Below are 17,529 nucleotides of genomic sequence, written 5' to 3'. Positions count from 1 at the left end.
CTTTTTTTCTCTTTCTCACTCCATCTCCCAAAAAACATGTTGTCTGCCCACTCTACTATCATGCTGCTATAGCAATGATAACAGTAAGCAATAAGCATGAAGTGCAGAATCAGAGGCACAGGACAGCAAGCGTTGAAGGTGGACAGATAAAAACAAAAACCTTGGTGGATATAATGCCGTAGATTCCACTAATGAAAAAGATGAGAGAAACTAAAAGATCCCACACCAGAGGATTAAGAAAGCAGACAGGGCAACAGGGATCAGGTTTCTGGGCTGTAAATGTGGACGTCAGGGGCAAACAGTGAGGAGGGCACCTTGTACCCACCAGTGAGGAAGGCACCTTGTACCCACCAGTGAGGAAGGCACCTTGTACCCACCAGGGAGGTTTCTTGGAAGAGTGAACATGAGATGTTTTTTGGGGGGTATATGGGACGATGAGTGGGCCTTTTTGACAGCCCATGTTGAAGACTAGTAGACCCCGTGCGTTGAAAATGTGCGGATATTTAGATTCTGACAAAAGATTGGCAAATCACTGCTTGAGAGTTTCGGTTTCCCTACATCATAACCAACACATGATATTATCATACTTTGTTAATCTAATGGATATGGAAATATCGTTCATTGGTATTTTACTTTATATTTCCCCAATTAGACTGTCATTGAGCTTCCTGTCATATGTTTGTTGGAAATTAGGGTTAAATTCATTTAATTCATTGATATTTATTGAGATTACTTATATTCATATAATATTTTCATTTATTTCACTGTTGCCCTATTAATGGTTATGGGTAGTGTTGCCAGGTTTTGGTATTACAAACAATGTTTTAATGAATAATCGCCTACCCATGTCATCTTGTACGTATTTAGGTTTCTTTGTTGGGTAAATTCCCACAAAATCACTGAATCAAAAGTGTGTGTATTTATAATAATTAGTAGGAAATATATTTTATTTTAATCATTTAGTCATTGTATAATACAGGAACATATTATAATCTTTAGAAAGATCAAAAGGGTAAATTTTAAAAAGTAAGTCTTCAATCAGCTTTTCCCCTCTAGCCCCCCAGTTCCTTTTCCTGGGGGCTAATACTGCTACCAGCTTATAAAGAATCCTTCAGGACTTCCCTTTGGCCGCTGTTCCGTACTACCCTGAGAGGCTCTATTTCCCTGCGACTTTAGAGTCTCAGGCCACTTGAGGCATTTGAGGCCATTTGAGGGGAAATGGTTCCAGGCGAGAGAGGATCAGGCAGTGCCAATGGAGGGGTCGAACTCACGCCAGGCTGCCTGTAGGGAAAAAGCCTGAGGGGCCCTCTCGGTCACTGGAGCCTGCGCTTTCTTCCTTTGTCGGGCCCTGCCTACCGCAAAGATGAGCTCGGCCTGGGTCACTACTTTCGAGAAGGAGCATCTCTGGATGTATCTGCAGGCGCTCGGCTTCGAGCTGGGCTCGGCGACCGTAGCCCGTGGAAAGATGGTGTCGCACACGGACCTCGGAGTGAACATGTTTGACAAGTTGAACCTTGAGGCCTTTCAAATAGTTTCTTATTTTTTGCTTCAAACTCTTGACCAGTCTCTCAGTAAAGAAGTTTTCAAACTTTGTTGGCCTCCATTTGACCAAAAGAGTGACACAGAATTCCGAAAACATTGCTGTGAATGGTTAAAAAAGATTTCTGCTGAATGTAGAAGTAGCTTTCCTCAAGTTGTGGGTTCACTATTACTTTCTCCTGGTGGTCCTAAGTTTATTCATCTGATGTATCACTTTGCAAGATTTGTTGCAACAAAATATATAAAAACCCATTCTAAAAATTCTTCTGTGCGTTTTACAGAGACATTTAATGTAAAGCCACAAGATTCGCACAAGTGCATTGCCAGATGCCATGTAGCACGTAACAGATTTTTACAAATTTTGCAAAGAGAAGATTGCATTACCTGAAAATGCCAGGAAAATGCACAATTGTCAGTTAAACAAGCACGAAATTTGAGATCAGAATGTATAGGACAGCAAAACCAAATTAAAAAAATGGAACCCTATGATGACCAAAGTAATATACAAGAGAAAATTCAAAAGGTTCGGTCTTTGTGGGCTTCAGTGAATGCAACATTCATGTTTTTGGAAAAAGAGAGAGAAGTTGTTAGTTCAGTCCTTAGTCTTGTTAACCAATATCCTTTAGATGGAACTAATGTTGCTATCAGTATTCCAAGGCTCTTACCTGACAAAATTGAGAAACAAATGTGTCAGTTGCACATAGGAAATGTTTATGAGGCTGGAAAATTGAATCTCTTAACAGTTATTCAATTATTAAATGAAGTCTTGAAAGTAATGAAATATGAACATTGTCAGGCTGACCAAGCAAGACTGACAAAAGACCTTCACTTCCTTGAAAAAGAGACCAAATTTCAGAGAGAAAGATTGTCAGATCTGAAGCATATAAGGTATAAAATAAAAGAAGATCTCACAACTATAAGACATTCTATTGTTGAAAAACAAGAAGAATGGCATAAAATTTGGAAAGGATTTCTCGGCCTGTCTCCTTTCAGTCTAATTAAAGGTTGGACTCCAGCTGTGGATCTTTTACCACCTATGTCTCACTTTTCGTTTGATCCTGCCTCAGAAGAAGCATACGCGAAGAGTATTCTTTTGCAGTACCCTGCTTCACTTCCAGATACACCTAAGCAACATATCCAGGAAAATGATTGCAAGAAGGGCAAATGATATATTGGAAACTAAGTGTGATCTAGCCAAGGGCCCTGCTTCTTTCCTGTGGCAGCTCATTTCACCATCAGATAGAAACAGTGTTACACTACTTGAAAATGACAGGAAGTTGACATCTCCTAGAGAGAAAAATGAAACAGTTTCTAAGAAAACACCAGAATTTGAAGTAGAAGACTCTTCATCATCAAATATTGCAAAGAGTAGTGCATTTGGAGCGTCTCTGCCAGCTAAAAAAGTGATCCATTCCAAAAAGATCAAGATCATCTGGTAGAAGAGGTTGCAAGGGCAGTTTTATCTGATTCACCACAACCTTCTAAAGGAGAAGAAGTAATGTTAGAGGAACCAATTGACTCTCTAGTTTCTAACCCGTTCTTAACAAGGAATCAAGTTCCCTGAACTCCAGAAAGCTTGATAAGTGATATTAGGAGCTCATGGAGAAAAGCTGTTAAAATAGAAGATAACAGAAGTACAGAACCAATTCAAATGGATACTGAACATACAGAAGTATTGCCAGAATCCTTACCTGTGGTGCATAATCAAAAAGAGTTTAACATTGCCAATTTTTTCTCAGCAACCACTGTGTCCGATTCTAGCCATTCTCATTTGCCTGAAGAGAAAGTTGTTTCAGATTGCTTCAAGTGTGTGCTTCAGAAACCTGTGGTGGCCAGTTACATAGGTGAACCAACAACACAACATCTGTCAGATTTGTTAAATAAGGACATAATTTGTAAGCAAGATTTGGAATGTACAGCTTTACAGAACAAGCTTTTAGAAACTAGCCAAATAGAGACATTGTCCCCTGCTATAGGCAATAGGAGAGATGTGATAGGTAGCAGTGAAGAATAGTGTATTAAAATATCAGACCACTCGAAAGCTTTTTACAGAGATCTTTCCATGCATAAAAGTATGTTACGGAACTCTTTTCAGGTATCAAGTGGAATTAGTTCCAGTTTTAAAGATAGTGATTTTGGCATATTACATGAAACTCTTCCAGAAGAAGTTGGTCACTTAAGTCTTAATAGCTCCAGTAGTACAGACGCCAATTTTAAACTGGAAGCAAATAGTCCTATGCACAGTGGAATTTTCCCAGAAGGTGTTGTGGAAGGAAAACAGACTACTCCAGAATCAGACTTTAATTTACAGGCTACTTGCAGTGGATATGAGGCTCTGAAGAAATCTCTGTCCAAGCAAAGGGAAGAAATTTGCCTCTCTAATCCTGAAACACTTGAAAGACAAACCTGAATTGAGCCTTACTTCCTAATACATGCAAATTGATGATACGCTTAACTTTTCGTGCACTCATGATTTGCACATTGACTATACAAAACCATCTTCACACATGTCCCTTGGTGAAAGAAAATGGTCTCTTTAACCACTAATCAAGTTTTCTCCAGTGGAACAAAGATTGAGAACCACAACACCATGTAGTCTTGGAGAATTTCTACCTAATTTAACAGTCAATTTTGCAGAAGAAGAAATCTTGAATAAGAGCCTTGATGCAAAAGAATCTCCATCTGACTTGAAAGATGAAGCAGTAGCCCAGTCAATTTAACTATGATGAACTTAAGTTGAAGCAATGTCACAGGATAAAAACTGATTTGTAATTTAAATACACATTGGAAGTGTAACTGTTTTTCAAGGTCTAAAAAAGTCCTAAATAATGCTTTTTAGCCTTCTCTGCTGATTTTAGGTAAAGAGAGTATGTTTGGATTTTCTCTCTCTGTATGGATATGGGGTTGAAATGTGAAGTATTTGCAAAGCAAACAAGTTACGAGAAGCCATTTTGGTTTCTTGCATAATCTTGTAAGCATGAAGTAAATGGCAAAGTATTAGGTTAACTAATTCATTATGTTCTAATTTCAGTTAATTAACATAAGGATGAGTAGTTTTTGATGTGTTTTATTAAGTGGTTAACTTAATAGCCATTGGATATACTGCTCTTTCTTTTTAGGGAAATAAACAACTTTTATTGTTTCTTTTTAGAACATTCTGGTACTAAACAAAAAAAGTGAGGAAAGTAATGCTTTGGGGTGTATAATCAAAATGACAAAGTTTAAGTTTGGGAAAGCTCTAAAGAGGCTTAATGATTATTCAGGTAGGTTGATCCTGAAAAATGATGTTTGATGGAATAAAGTGCATGTGATGATAGTGAAGACTGGAGCAGAATGAATTTAGAAAAAAGGAAAAAGGTGGAAGATGACTAGATACTTTTGAGGGACACTAACGATAAATCCATTCAGTGGGTTGTATAGCAGTTTTATATTTAGTCTAATTTAGACTTTGAGAGTTTAACTCTAGTTTTTTATTTGAACAGAAAAAATGTAAATTAAAAAATTAGTCTGTGTTTGGTTTTTTTTGGAGGGGCACTGTTTTTGGGGAAAGGAGCTAATTTTTTTTTTTTTTTAAATTTTTTATTGGAGTATAGTTGCTTTGCAATGTTGTGTTGGTTTCTGCTGCACGGTGAAGTGAATCAGCCATGCACATACACACATCCCCTCCCTCTTGGACCTCCCTCCCTCCCCACCCCCACCCCCCTGCATCCCACCCAGCTGGGCCATCACGGAGCGCCGAGCTGAGCTCCCTGTGCTACACAGCAGGTTAAGGGAGCTAATTTTGATTGTTACTTTCCTCCTCAAAAACCATCAGTTCCCCACTGCCTACAGAACAGCTTCAAATTAACTTGAGAAAATTGAATTTGGGGTTAAATAACTTGTTCAGTGTTACACAGCTCAGTCAGTGGTGAAGCTAGGATTTGACCCTATTTCCCTTCCTTAATATACCAACAAGATCTCCTAGAAGTAACTAAAAGGCCAGGATGTAGGATATGGCTGCAGGAGTGGGCCTTCTGGACTCTAAAGGAGAGTCAGATGTGAGGCCTCTTGTACAGTGTCCTGCCTCATGTAGTCAGACCCCCTGGCCAAGAAACGGGCTTGCCTTTAGCATCCAAGTGAATACATGCCATTGCCCTCTGCAAACCAGGAGGTTAAGCACACACTGGAAGGGTGGTAGCACCTCCAGCACCCCTGTGTCTAGCCCCAACTCTTAACCATCACAGCCTTGTCCAGTTTGCCAAGGAACTGGCAAGAAGAGGAGAAAAGTTGAAGGGAGGAGTTCTGGAAGTGGATGGGCTTAACAGTTCATCTTTCTTCACTCCTTTTGGCTTACTTTCTCTGTTGCTTGTTTGATCCAAGTTTGAAGGCCAGTCTTTTTTGTGAGAAAAGACAGAAGAAAAGCACATAGAACTACCTTATTTGCAGTGGAAAAAAAAGAGGAAGAGAAAAGCTTCTCCTAAGGTGCCATATTCTTTTATTAGTTAATAGAACAAATAGGGAGTCTGTAAGTCTACTGGGAAACTATCCTCTAGTCTTAAGAAACCTAGTATCAGTAAATCCAAAATTAACATGTTAAGGAGAAGGTAGAGCTATCATATTAGCATCTACAAAGTGCCAGGGCTATTCCTGGATACTTAATAATACATATTATATCACTTAATTCTCATACCTCTGTAAGATAGTGATATTGTACCTATTTTACAGGTAATGATACCAAAGCTAGGGAGCTTAGATGACTTGTCTAAGATGGACTCGAGGAATTACCTGGGATACCTCTTAAAAAAACATGTATTCTGTAGGTCTAAAATGAGGATTAGAAATCTGCATTTTACATAGCTTCCCTGGTAATTCTTAGGCTCAATAAAAAGCTTGAGAGCCACTGCTAGAGGATACAGATTCACATTTAGCCCTGGGGTATCTTAAAGAAGCTAGGTAACACTATTACATACATACTGCTTTAGAGATCCTAGCTCTCTGATAAGGAAGCTGAAGTTCACCAATAAGTGTGGGCCCTGAATTACTGAGAATCAAAAGATCAAAATATCTCTGGGTATTAATGGATTTACAAAAACCACATTGTTGTTAAGTGAGTCATACCTGTGATAGGCTAAGAGTTTTTGGCATTCTTCCCTGTCCTTTGTATGCCAGTAGTATAAACAAAAGTATATTAAATCTGTCACTTTCTCCTAAACCATTCTGATTATGACTTACTGCCTTCAGCCTCTTCCTTATCCAATATTGCCTGCATACCTGCCTTTTGACCTTAAGGGACTGCTTTGATCATATCACTTCTCGGTTTAAATTCCATTAATGGTTCATTGGTAATTCCAGAATCGAGTTCAAATTTAAAGGCATATAAGGTCTCCTCCGTAGATTCCTCTTTTCCCCCTTCCACTATGCTCTACCATTTTTTTTTCCTGGAAATGCTTTGGTGAGCATGCGTCTTTGAAAATCTTAATTCACAGTTCTGAAGCTGGAATATCCTACCTTCATCTCCCAGCTTTTCACAGTTATAGTTGTCCTTTAGGGTTCAGAACAAATCTCACTTTCACCTTGAAGTCTTAATCTCTTATCCATGGGCCTGTCCCTTCTCTGAAATCTCCTATGGCTTATGTTAACTTTTATTCACTTAGTATTTTTCATTTATTGCTTTTATTGTATTTTTTCATGGTTGTATGTGATTCCTCCAGTTGTATTGATTAAATACATACAGATACATATATTTACGTAGATGTGTGTGGGGGGTGTGTCCACGCATACATATACTCCAAGGGCCATAGATCATCCTTAGCAGATACTGAAGTATTCGAATTGTTTTCTTTGCCTTCTGTGTGATGGAATTAAAGTAGTGGTAAAGAGAGAGGGCTACTTTACTGCTGAGAGTACTTTTTCTCATTACATTCACAGCAGAATGTACCTTGTTTTATTCACTATTCATAAGACGAAGGTGTGTAAACTGACTTCTCTATCAGTTTGAAACTTTAGATAATGCCTCTATGTCCTAATTGTTTTAAATGTTTAAAGAGGACAAGCATATAATATTGCTTAACGTGAAAAATGTTATCAAGTGGAATAAAGACTATTTGTTGTTAAAGAAAATCAATTTGGGGGAATTTAATTGAAAACAAAAATATAAGTATTTTGAAACCGTTCTTTACCATGTGTTTCTTAACCATGATCTGTGGAGTCAATTTTATTTAATTCTTGAGACCTGTATAAAAGGAAACACTGTTTTTTCCCTACTCTGAGTATACTAAAATTAAAGAAGATATGTTTAAGGACATTTTCCTCAATGTAAAGAAAGTATTTGCTAAAGTAAAATTCTCTTTCACATTAAGTTGCAGATACATAGTTGATATACCTTTTGTCTTATGCACTGTGAATGTTAAATCCACATCCTGAATTTAAAATATTTGTGAGTCCTCCATGGGACTATTTGTAAAGGTTTTGCATACTAGTCTTGAATAAACATTCAGTATCCAAAAAAAAAAAGAATCCTTCAGAAATATTCCATGTATATATAAGCTACTGTGCACATAGGAGAATTCCTTTTATTTAAACAGATTTGTGCTTTATTCTGCATTGTAGTTTATAGGATGGAGATAGCTCTTGCCAGGACATTGATTAAAACAGAGAAAACAGGCTTTGATGTAAGCATTCTGATAGGAACATATTTCTTTATTGTCTTGTCATTTAGTCTTAGCCATACACTGTCACCATGATGGATGCCACCAATAAAAGTGATTGTTCTCTTAATTTTAGTATGCTTAACACTTCACTCTGGAGGAAAAGCTGGCTGTAAATATTGGGCCCTGCGCTGTTCCTGGCCACAAATTTTGGAACTTGCTTCAATCTGGACTCATTACTCTCTGCATTTGGTGCGTAGCAGTTATACTGGGAACCCTCTTCACCATCATCCTGGTGGTTCTCTGCTTCTCTCTTGTATTGTTATCTCTTGTTTCTTATGTCCCATAAAGTATCTGTCCTAGTTTACTTCTTCATTTTGGGGGAAAAAAAAAATCTCCTCATAGCTTTCTATGAAAGAAATTTGTGGGAGGTTAATAGCTTGAGAACTGATCGATTTGAAAATATTTTCAGTGTATTCTTATTCTTGATTGGTAGTCTGCCTGGGTATTGAATTCTATGTTGGAAATTGTTTTTCTTCAGAACTGTGAAGGCATTGATAACAGGTTTCAGTGTTGCTTTTCAGAAATCTGAAGACTCTTTTTCTTCTAACTGGGGTAGTTAAATATCTTCTACTATCTCCAAATGGTAATGAGAAAACAGCTCTTTTGAGTTGCTGCCTAGGTGTTTTACATGTATGTATGACAATCCTGCTCACGCCCAGAGTCTGAACATTTAGGAAGGACCTGAGCTTAGGCTTCCTATCACGAGCTCTGCCATTGCTTTTCCCAGGGCATCTTTTAAAATAACCACTTACAGTTGAGCCGATGAAAAATTAGTGACCTCTGTCCCAACCACCTTATAAATAATAGGGGCTTGGTACCCTGCCATCTCCTGCTTGCCTGTGACCTGGGATGGAGGATTGCCCTTCCCCCAGCTCATTGCATCCCCCCTCTCCTCTTTGGGGGATCTCTAAGTAATAAATCTTTGACTTTATGTCCTTTGTGTGAATGTTCTGGGTCTTTATTCAAAACAACCCCTGAGTTTTCACTTCTCCGAGGTGGGAGCTGGGATGCGAGGGGGAGCTACCTGCTGGCCCATGGGTGGGTGGGTGCGTTGTGCCTCCTCATTCAGCAGGTCATAATCTGAATATTCTTAACTTAATACACCATCAACTGGTATTCCAACACACCAGTGAGGTAAAGTTTTACAATATTATGCCTTCTGTATTATTAGGCATTTTGCTGGATTCTTGTAGGACTTTTCAACCTGGAAACTGTCCTTTAGTTTTGAGAAGTTTTCTTAAACTAGTTTATTCATGATTCTTCCTGTCCTTTTCCTCTCTTTTCTCTTCCAAGAACTCTTTTAATTTCAATTTGTTTTTCTGGGTTGGACCTTCAGTTTTCTTATCTTTACTTTCTCATTTTCATCTCTTTTGTTTATGCTCTACTTCCTGGAGATTTCTTCAAGCGTATATTTTATCTTTTTTCTGAAACTCTTGATTCCTAGCATGCTTTTAATTTATGAGTTGTTTTAATTTGTTCTCTGAATTTTCTTTCTTAGAATATCCTGTTCTTGCTTCATGGATGGAATATTTTCTATCATTAGCCCACTGATATTAAAAAAAATCATTTTAATCTTATCTCAACAACTTTCTTCTCCCTGTGTTAGTTCCTTTATATTTTTTGTTTGATTGTGTTGTCTCTATTTTTTATGTTAAAGGCTTTCCTTAGGTATCAAGTAATCCAGAATTGTCTGCTCATGACTAAGGATCAGGGTCTAGAAATCTATCAGAGGCTCTGAGAGTATAGCTTCACTATAGGATGATCTGAATGAGCTGTTTGCAAGAGAACCCCCAAAGATTGGTATTTATAGATTTTTATTTGGTGGCAGGGGGGCTGGTCATATTTTTCAGAGAAGAATCTTGTAATTTCCTGCCTAGGGGGTTGAAGGCTGATTGTTGTATTTCAGGACTGAAATGGGATCCAAGGCTGGAGAAAAGGAGATCCATGTTATAATGTTTTAGACTGGCAAATAACTTGAACTGTATTCTAGTGTTTGTGGAAAGTAAACCTTGTAAGTAAGGAAGCTGGATGTTTTATCTGAGATATCTAAGCAAAGTGTTGAAGGGGTGGCTTGGTTCTCCCCGGCTGCTTATAGTAAAATCCAGAAGAGAGAAATGAATTGGAGAAGGAATTGTTAAATGAAAGAAATCAGAATTAAATATTTGGGAAATACTCAACTTATCTGTATTGTACAAAATGAGAAATCTTGTTCTGAAGTGAACACTAAGGGTGTGGCTGAGCAACTGATAAGGACATTATTATGAGTGTGAACCACGGATCTGACCAGCCATATGGATCTCATTAGCCATGGGTATAACCAGCAGAAACATTGCCAGTGTGAAGTGAAGGGATGGAGATGAGACAAAAATGAAGGAAGTCTGTCAGATTTCTTAGATCCTACAGGACAAGACCGTAGATTTGTTTGGCTGTGAACATGCCCTGTTCTCCAAGAGAAGGGACAAATGACCTCAGAGGCAATTCAAAGATCATCAAGGAGGATGCCTCCTTGGTTTCAAAGTGGGAGGCCACTCATCAAGAATGGAATCTTGACCTTGGACTTCCCAGCCTCCAGAGCTGTGAGAAATCAATTTCTGCTGTTAAACCATCTAGTCTGTAATATTTTGTTGAAGCAGACCAAGCTGACTAATACGGAGAGTGTAACCTGGAACTTCCTCGATGTGTCAGTATTTCGGGAGAAGCAGAAATTGGGTAAAGTCTAGAGCATAAGATACTGTTGAGAAAAGAAAGCTAAAATGTGGTTGAAGTAGGGGGTTATGGATAGTCTATGGGATCGTGAAGACCCTTGGTATCTTTCAGGTCATGGAAAAGAGCACTAAGACTCATTGAAAGTAAAGCTCACTTGCCTAAGCATTTGATTTGTTAGCATTCCTAAGCCCAAGGAATGCTCAAAACATTTAGAAAACTGAGACAGATGGGGGATGTGTTCTGCTGTGAATGAACATGTACCAGAGAAGATTCCATTGCCATTTTTTTTTTAATTTTATTTATTTATTTATTTATGGCTGTGTTGGGTCTTCGTTTCTGTGTGAGGGCTTTCTCTAGTTGTGGCGAGTGGGGGCCACTCTTCATCGCGGTGCGCGGGCCTCTCACTATCGCGGACTCTCTTGTTGCGGAGCACAGGCTCCAGACGCGCAGGCTCAGTAATTGTGGCTCACGGGCCCAGCTGCTCTGCGGCATGTGGGATCTTCCCAGACCAGGGCTCGAACCCGTGTACCCTGCACTGGTAGGCAGATTCTCAACCACTGCGCCACCAGGGAAGCCCTCCATTGCCATTTTTAAGAGAGAGTGGATAAATTTAAAATGGGACCGTTTGATGTAAGACGCTGGGTAATGAATGGTTCAGCACATAATCTCACAGCTCCTTGTGGCATATTTTTAAGGTACTTGCAGATGACCTTTTACAGAGGTAAACTGCCTATAAGGGGCTGTAAGTGCTACATTTTAATAATGCTTCAGGGACATTAGGAGGAAAGTAATGGTTGTTATTTGGTGATAGGGTCCCATTATTAACTTTCAGGCTGCTGCTGAGTAGCAAATACAGCTTCAGCAAGAGATGTCTCTTCTGAGGCTTTAAGAATTGATCCAAGCTGGCAGAGCTTTATGCAGTAAGTTAAGGGGGGAAAGTAGAAAAAACGAGGAAGGAAGGAAAAATGCTTGGAGTAAGAAAATCTAAGTGGTTCACTTTGGAAAAAAATATCGATAAATGGTTCACTCTTACGGAGAAGAGGCAATCTTTGAACTAGAATGGAGTATAAGGGAATCCTAGTTTTTACCCGAGTTGGTCCATTTCCAGTCTTCTCTATAACGCATCCTGAAGGTAAGTTTTTCTGGGGATTTCCTATTTAGTTTATCTTATATAACTGCTAAATTAAAATAACAAGCTCATAATACTAGGGAAAGACCCTTCAAATGGCTTGTTTTTCTACGTACAGAAAGAAGTGAAAACACTTTGATCTGGTAATCAAGACTATTTATACTTATAATGTGGACTTTCCAACCTGACACTTTCCTTCCCCCACTCATTACTTTCAGGGTATCCTGCTTAGAGCAGATTGATGTCCTTTCTGCCTGCTAATGTATTATGCTTATTCATAATTTCCTGCTTTTGTTGTGATATTCTTCCCTTACTTTTGAATTACTACAGTACAGAGATCAGCAAACTTTTTCTGTAAAGGGTCAAATAGTAAATATTTTCAGTTTTGTGAGCCATATGTTCTCTGTTGCAACTACTTAATTCAATTCAATTCTGCTGTTGTTGAATGAAGGCAGCCATAGATAACATGCAAACAAATGGGTGTGGAGGGAAGGACCAAGAAGGTGATACAGGAGGCTCCTGAACTTCCCTCCTTTCATGGATGCACTGAATGTACAGTTACCCATGAAGCAATTCCTTCTGAAGGAAATCCAGGAATGAGATGAATGTCTCCTATACATCTGGGGAGTAAGAAAATACCCACATCAAGACAGGTAAGAAAGGCTGAGAACAATCCCACCCCAGCACAACACCATACAGTCCAGAGGGAACTGCTAAATCCCAGCTTCTGCCTGAAGAGTGAAGTGTTTGGGCCACACATACAGTGCTGATAACCTTTAAGGCTGACATCTGAGGGATGGGCCCCTTGCTCTGAAAGCCAATGGAGCCTGCATCCACAAGATGGGGATGTAGTTCTTAATGGGGACCTGAGCAGCCCTTGTGGCTATCCCCCAGGGCTCAGTGCAAAGAGAGGAGGCAAAAATGCCTATTTCCCACTCTTTCCCTGAAAGGAGCCTGAATACATAGTTTCCAAGAAAAACAAGTCTGAATTGCACAACCTAATTTTACACCTCAAGAAACTAGAAAAGGAACAAAGTAAACCCAAATTTAGCGGGAGAAAAAAATAACTAAAGATCAGATCAGAAAAAAATGAAGTAGAAACTAAAAAGACAATAAAACTAAGAGCTGTTTTTTTTTTTTAAAAGGTAAGCGAAAGTGACAAACCTTTAGCTAGACCAAGAAAAAAAGAGAAAGGACTCAAATAAAATCAGAAATCAATGAGGAGACATTAGAACTGATAACACTGAAATATTAAGAATCATAAGAAACTACCAGGAACAATTATAAACCAACAAATTAGATAGCCTAGAATAAATGGATAAATTCCTAGTAACATACGATCTACCAAGACCAAGTCATGAAGAAATAGAAAACCTGAACAAACCAATTACTTTTAGGGATATTGAATCAATAATCAAAAACCACCCAACAAAGAAAATTTCAGAACAAGATGGATTTAATGCTGAATTCTACCAAACATTTAAAGAATTAATACTAATTCTTCTCAAAGTCTTCCAAAAAAACAGAAGAGGAGGGAATACTTCCAAATTCATTTTATGAGACCAGCATTACCCTGATACCAAAATCAGGCAAGGACACCACAAGAAAAGAATACTACAGGCCAGTATCCCGGATGCAAAAGTCCTCAACAAAATATTAGCAGACATAGATGCTAAACATAGATGTGAAAGTCCTCAACACAATATTAGCAAAACAAATTTAAAAGTACATTAAAGGACTATTACAGTACACTATGATCAAATGGGATGTATTCCAGGGATGTGACGTAAGGATTGTTCAGCATCCACAGATCAGTATGAGATATACCACATTAACAAAATGAAGGGTAAAAATCATGTGATCATCTCAATAGATGCAGAAAAAGCATTTGACAAAAGTCAACATCTTTTAATGATAAAACCTCTAAACAAACTAAGTATAAAAGGAATGTGCCTCAACATAATTAAAGTCCGTATCTGACAAACGTATAGCTAATATCATACTCAGTAGTGAAAAGGAGAAATCTTTTCCTCTAAGATCAGAAACAAGACAAAGATGCTCATTCTCACCACTTTTATTCAACACAGTACTGGAATTCCGAGCCAGAGTAATTAGGCAAGGAAAAGAAATAAAATGCATCTAAATCAGAAAGGAAGAAGTAAAATTATCTCTGTTTAGAAATGACATGATATTATATATATTTAGAAGCCCTAAAGACTCCAATAAAAAACGTATTAGAAGTAATAAACAATTTCAGTAAAACTGCAGGTTATAGAATCATTATATAAAAATCAGTTGCATCTCTATATACTACCAATGAACTATTGGAAAGAGAAAGACAAATTCTGCATGGTATCACCTATATGTGGAATCTAAAAAAAACCCAAAAAAACACAAAAAAGTCAAACTCAGAGAAGCAGAGACAAGATGGTGGTTTCCAGGAGCTGAGAGAGGGGAGAAATAGGAAGAGACTGGTAAATGGGTATAAGCTTTCAGTTATAAGATGACTGGTAAATGGGTATAAGCTTTCAGTTATAAGTCTGAGAATCTAATATATAGCATGGTGACTATAGTCAATAATATTGTGTTGTATAACTGAAATTTGATAAGAGAGTAGAACTTAAGTGTTGTTTTTTAAAAAGAGTATAAATATGTTCGGTGATGGACATGTTAATTAACTCATGGTGGACATCTTTTCACAATGCATATGTATATCAAATCATGATGTTGCACACTTTAAGTATTTTACAGTTTTGTCAATTATATCTCAGTTGAGCTAAAAAACAACCCCCCCAAATCTCAAATGTGTGTGGCCAGATTTGGCCCTCTGGTTGTAGTTTACCTACTGCTGCTCTAGCATCCTGAATCCTACTGTGAAAGAAGCCAGTCAAAAAAGACAGTATATTGTATGACTTTATTTATATGAAAGGTCCAGAACTGGCAGATGTATAGAGATATAAATTAGATTCGTGGTTGTGATGAACCCAAGCCCCATGTTCTCTCTAAGACCATCCTCAATGCATTTCCCTTTGAATCTCCAGAGGTGCCAAGATTTTCACTTCATTGTCTTTATGGTTTGTGGTCAGTGTTAGCTTGGCTAGAGTGTGCTTCTCCCACCCTTTTCAGGGTTTTTTCTCTCTCAGTTTCCCAGTCTCATGTCAGAAGCTGAACCAGAACTGGAAATGACATGGGTTTTTTGTTTGTTTGGTTTGGTTATTTGTTTGTTTGTTTTTAATAAATTTATTTATTTATTTATTTTTGGCTGCGTTGGGTCTTCGTTGCTGCGCGCGGGCTTTCTCCAGTTGCGCTGAGCGGGGGCTACTCTTTTGTTGCGGTGCACGGGCTTCTCATTGCGGGGGCTTCTCTTGTTGTGGAGCAAGGGCTCTAGGCACGCGGGCTTCAGTAGTTGTGGCTCACGGGCTCTAGAGCTCAGGCTCAGTAGTTGTGGCGCACGGGCTTAGTTGCTCTGTGGCATGTGCGATCTTCCCAGACCAGGGATCGAACCCGTGTCCCCTGCATTGGCAGGCGCATTCTTAACCACTGTGCCACCAGGAAAGCCCATATTTGTTTGTTTCTTATGTCAAGCTGAATCAAATCAAAGGAAATTTAAGAGCTACAATCACTGTCCCACATCCTTTGTTCTTAGTTCTCAACATTCTTTTTTCACTTATATCACACACTGATAGACAAAGAAATAGTGTCATAGGGGTTCCCCAGGGTGACCCAGAGATCAAGTCAGGGATGGAGGTGGAGAAAAGTTCAGATAGAAAAATTCTCTCTTCCTTCATCCTCTTTCAACTAAACAAAAAACAGCAACAAAATGAACATGAAATACACAAGAAAATCCTTACCAAATCTAATTTTAAAATAATACTATTTTCCTCTGCTTTCCTCTGTCACCCGAGAGCTACAATGCTTGAGTTAATGGTTTATTATTGACCAAGAGTGATGATCATGGTTGCATTTAGCCAAACCTGGATTCTTTGTGATTCTGGGATTCTGATGAAATATTTAGGCTTGTATTTCTCTGCCTTGCTTGCTTCTCATATTCTTATGTAATATCCTGAGTATTTGGACTCAGGAAGTGGCAAATGTTATGCTTGCTGGGTGAGACATTTGAGGTGAGTGGTTATAGCTCGGGAAATCTTACCTATATGTTCTTCCATTTAGAAAGTTCTCAAAGTATTCTATGAGAACTTACAGGAAAATAAAAAAAGAAATCAAGGCATACACACCCATGAAATTTAAAAACATAAAGTATAAACATATGAAAGTCAAAATGATTCATTCTTCACTTTAGCTGTTAGATAAAACATGAATGTGAAATTAGCCAATTAAGTTAGATTGATAGCTCATCTGGTTAGTAACATAGTATTAATAGCTCAGGCAGGTCCATTATTTATTTATTTATTTTAAAAAATGAATTTATTTATTTATTTATTTTTGGCTGCGTTGGGTCTTCGTTGCTGTGTGCAGGCTTTCTCTAGTTGCGGTGAGCGGGGGCTACTCTTCCTCGTGGTGAGCGGGCTTCTCATTGCAGTGGCTTCTCCTGTTGCAGAGCACAGGCTCTAGGCACGCAGGCTTCAGTAATTGTGGCACACAGGCTTCAGTAGTTGTGGCTCACGGGTTTAGTTGCTCCATGGCATGTGGGATCTTCCTGGACCAGGGCTCGAACGTGTGTCCCCTGCATTGGCAGGCAGATTCTTAACCACTGTGCCACCAGGGAAGCCCCCATTGATTATTTTTACGCCCCATATGACTAGATCTTGTTTATAAGGTGGCCTCTGAGGGAAGGAAATGTGGAGCAATCCGTTATCAACAGGCAGAGATTCTGTGACTTTTTAAGCACCAAATGGAGTCTATGAGCCACATTAACATCTGATCAGGAGAGTTTCAGGTCATAATTAAAGTCACTGAAACAGGGTGTGCTCTACAAGACGGACAGCCTGTTATAATGATAGAACAAGACATCAAAATCCCTCATCTGACTTCTTCCTGGGTGTTTTCTATCAAAACTTCCACCTGCTTCCTCACTTTTACCATTATTCAGAAAAATGACTATAGTGTGACCTGAGGTAAAGCCTTTTGAATTTTCATTAAAATAAAAAAATCAGTATGAAAGAAAAAAATCGCTATATTGTCAGTAATACCTCTCTCACTTTTCCTTACTTAAAAAGGATCTGAATAATTTGGTAGACATGGACTGATTATGTCATATTGGGATTTCAATATTAAATTATATCACATTGAAGCCATATGGAATTGCCATTTTTGACAGTCAAAAATAATAAAATTCCAGTAATTTCACTGAACCCAACTCAGTAATGAGAACAGTTATTCACTGATTTTTTTTTTCTGTGTCAGATACTCTGCTGTGTAAAATCTGTATTTTCTTATTAATCCTCATAATAATCATATGAGTAGTGCTAGTAGATCTGCATCAGTTCCTCCCCACTCCCACTTCTA

General features: G+C 38.4%; 2 pseudogenes across 2 annotated transcripts; both read left to right on the top strand.

The window, feature by feature from the left end:
• The first annotated feature begins 1,363 nt into the window (after positions 1 to 1,363).
• Positions 1,364 to 3,553, top strand: LOC309662728 (HAUS augmin-like complex subunit 6 pseudogene; annotated as a pseudogene). The gene has a single exon. The product of its transcript is annotated as an HAUS augmin-like complex subunit 6 pseudogene (transcript).
• A 48-nt stretch (positions 3,554 to 3,601) lies between these two features.
• LOC309662754 (HAUS augmin-like complex subunit 6 pseudogene) lies at positions 3,602 to 4,259 on the top strand (annotated as a pseudogene). The gene has a single exon. The product of its transcript is annotated as an HAUS augmin-like complex subunit 6 pseudogene (transcript).
• Positions 4,260 to 17,529: the final 13,270 nt, after the last annotated feature.

Source organism: Balaenoptera physalus, assembly GCF_965194825.1.
Source record: "Balaenoptera physalus genome assembly, chromosome: 6".
Classification (NCBI taxonomy): domain Eukaryota; kingdom Metazoa; phylum Chordata; class Mammalia; order Artiodactyla; family Balaenopteridae; genus Balaenoptera; species Balaenoptera physalus.
Note: the sequence above shows the minus strand (reverse complement) of the source record. Positions and strands in the feature narration are given on the sequence as shown.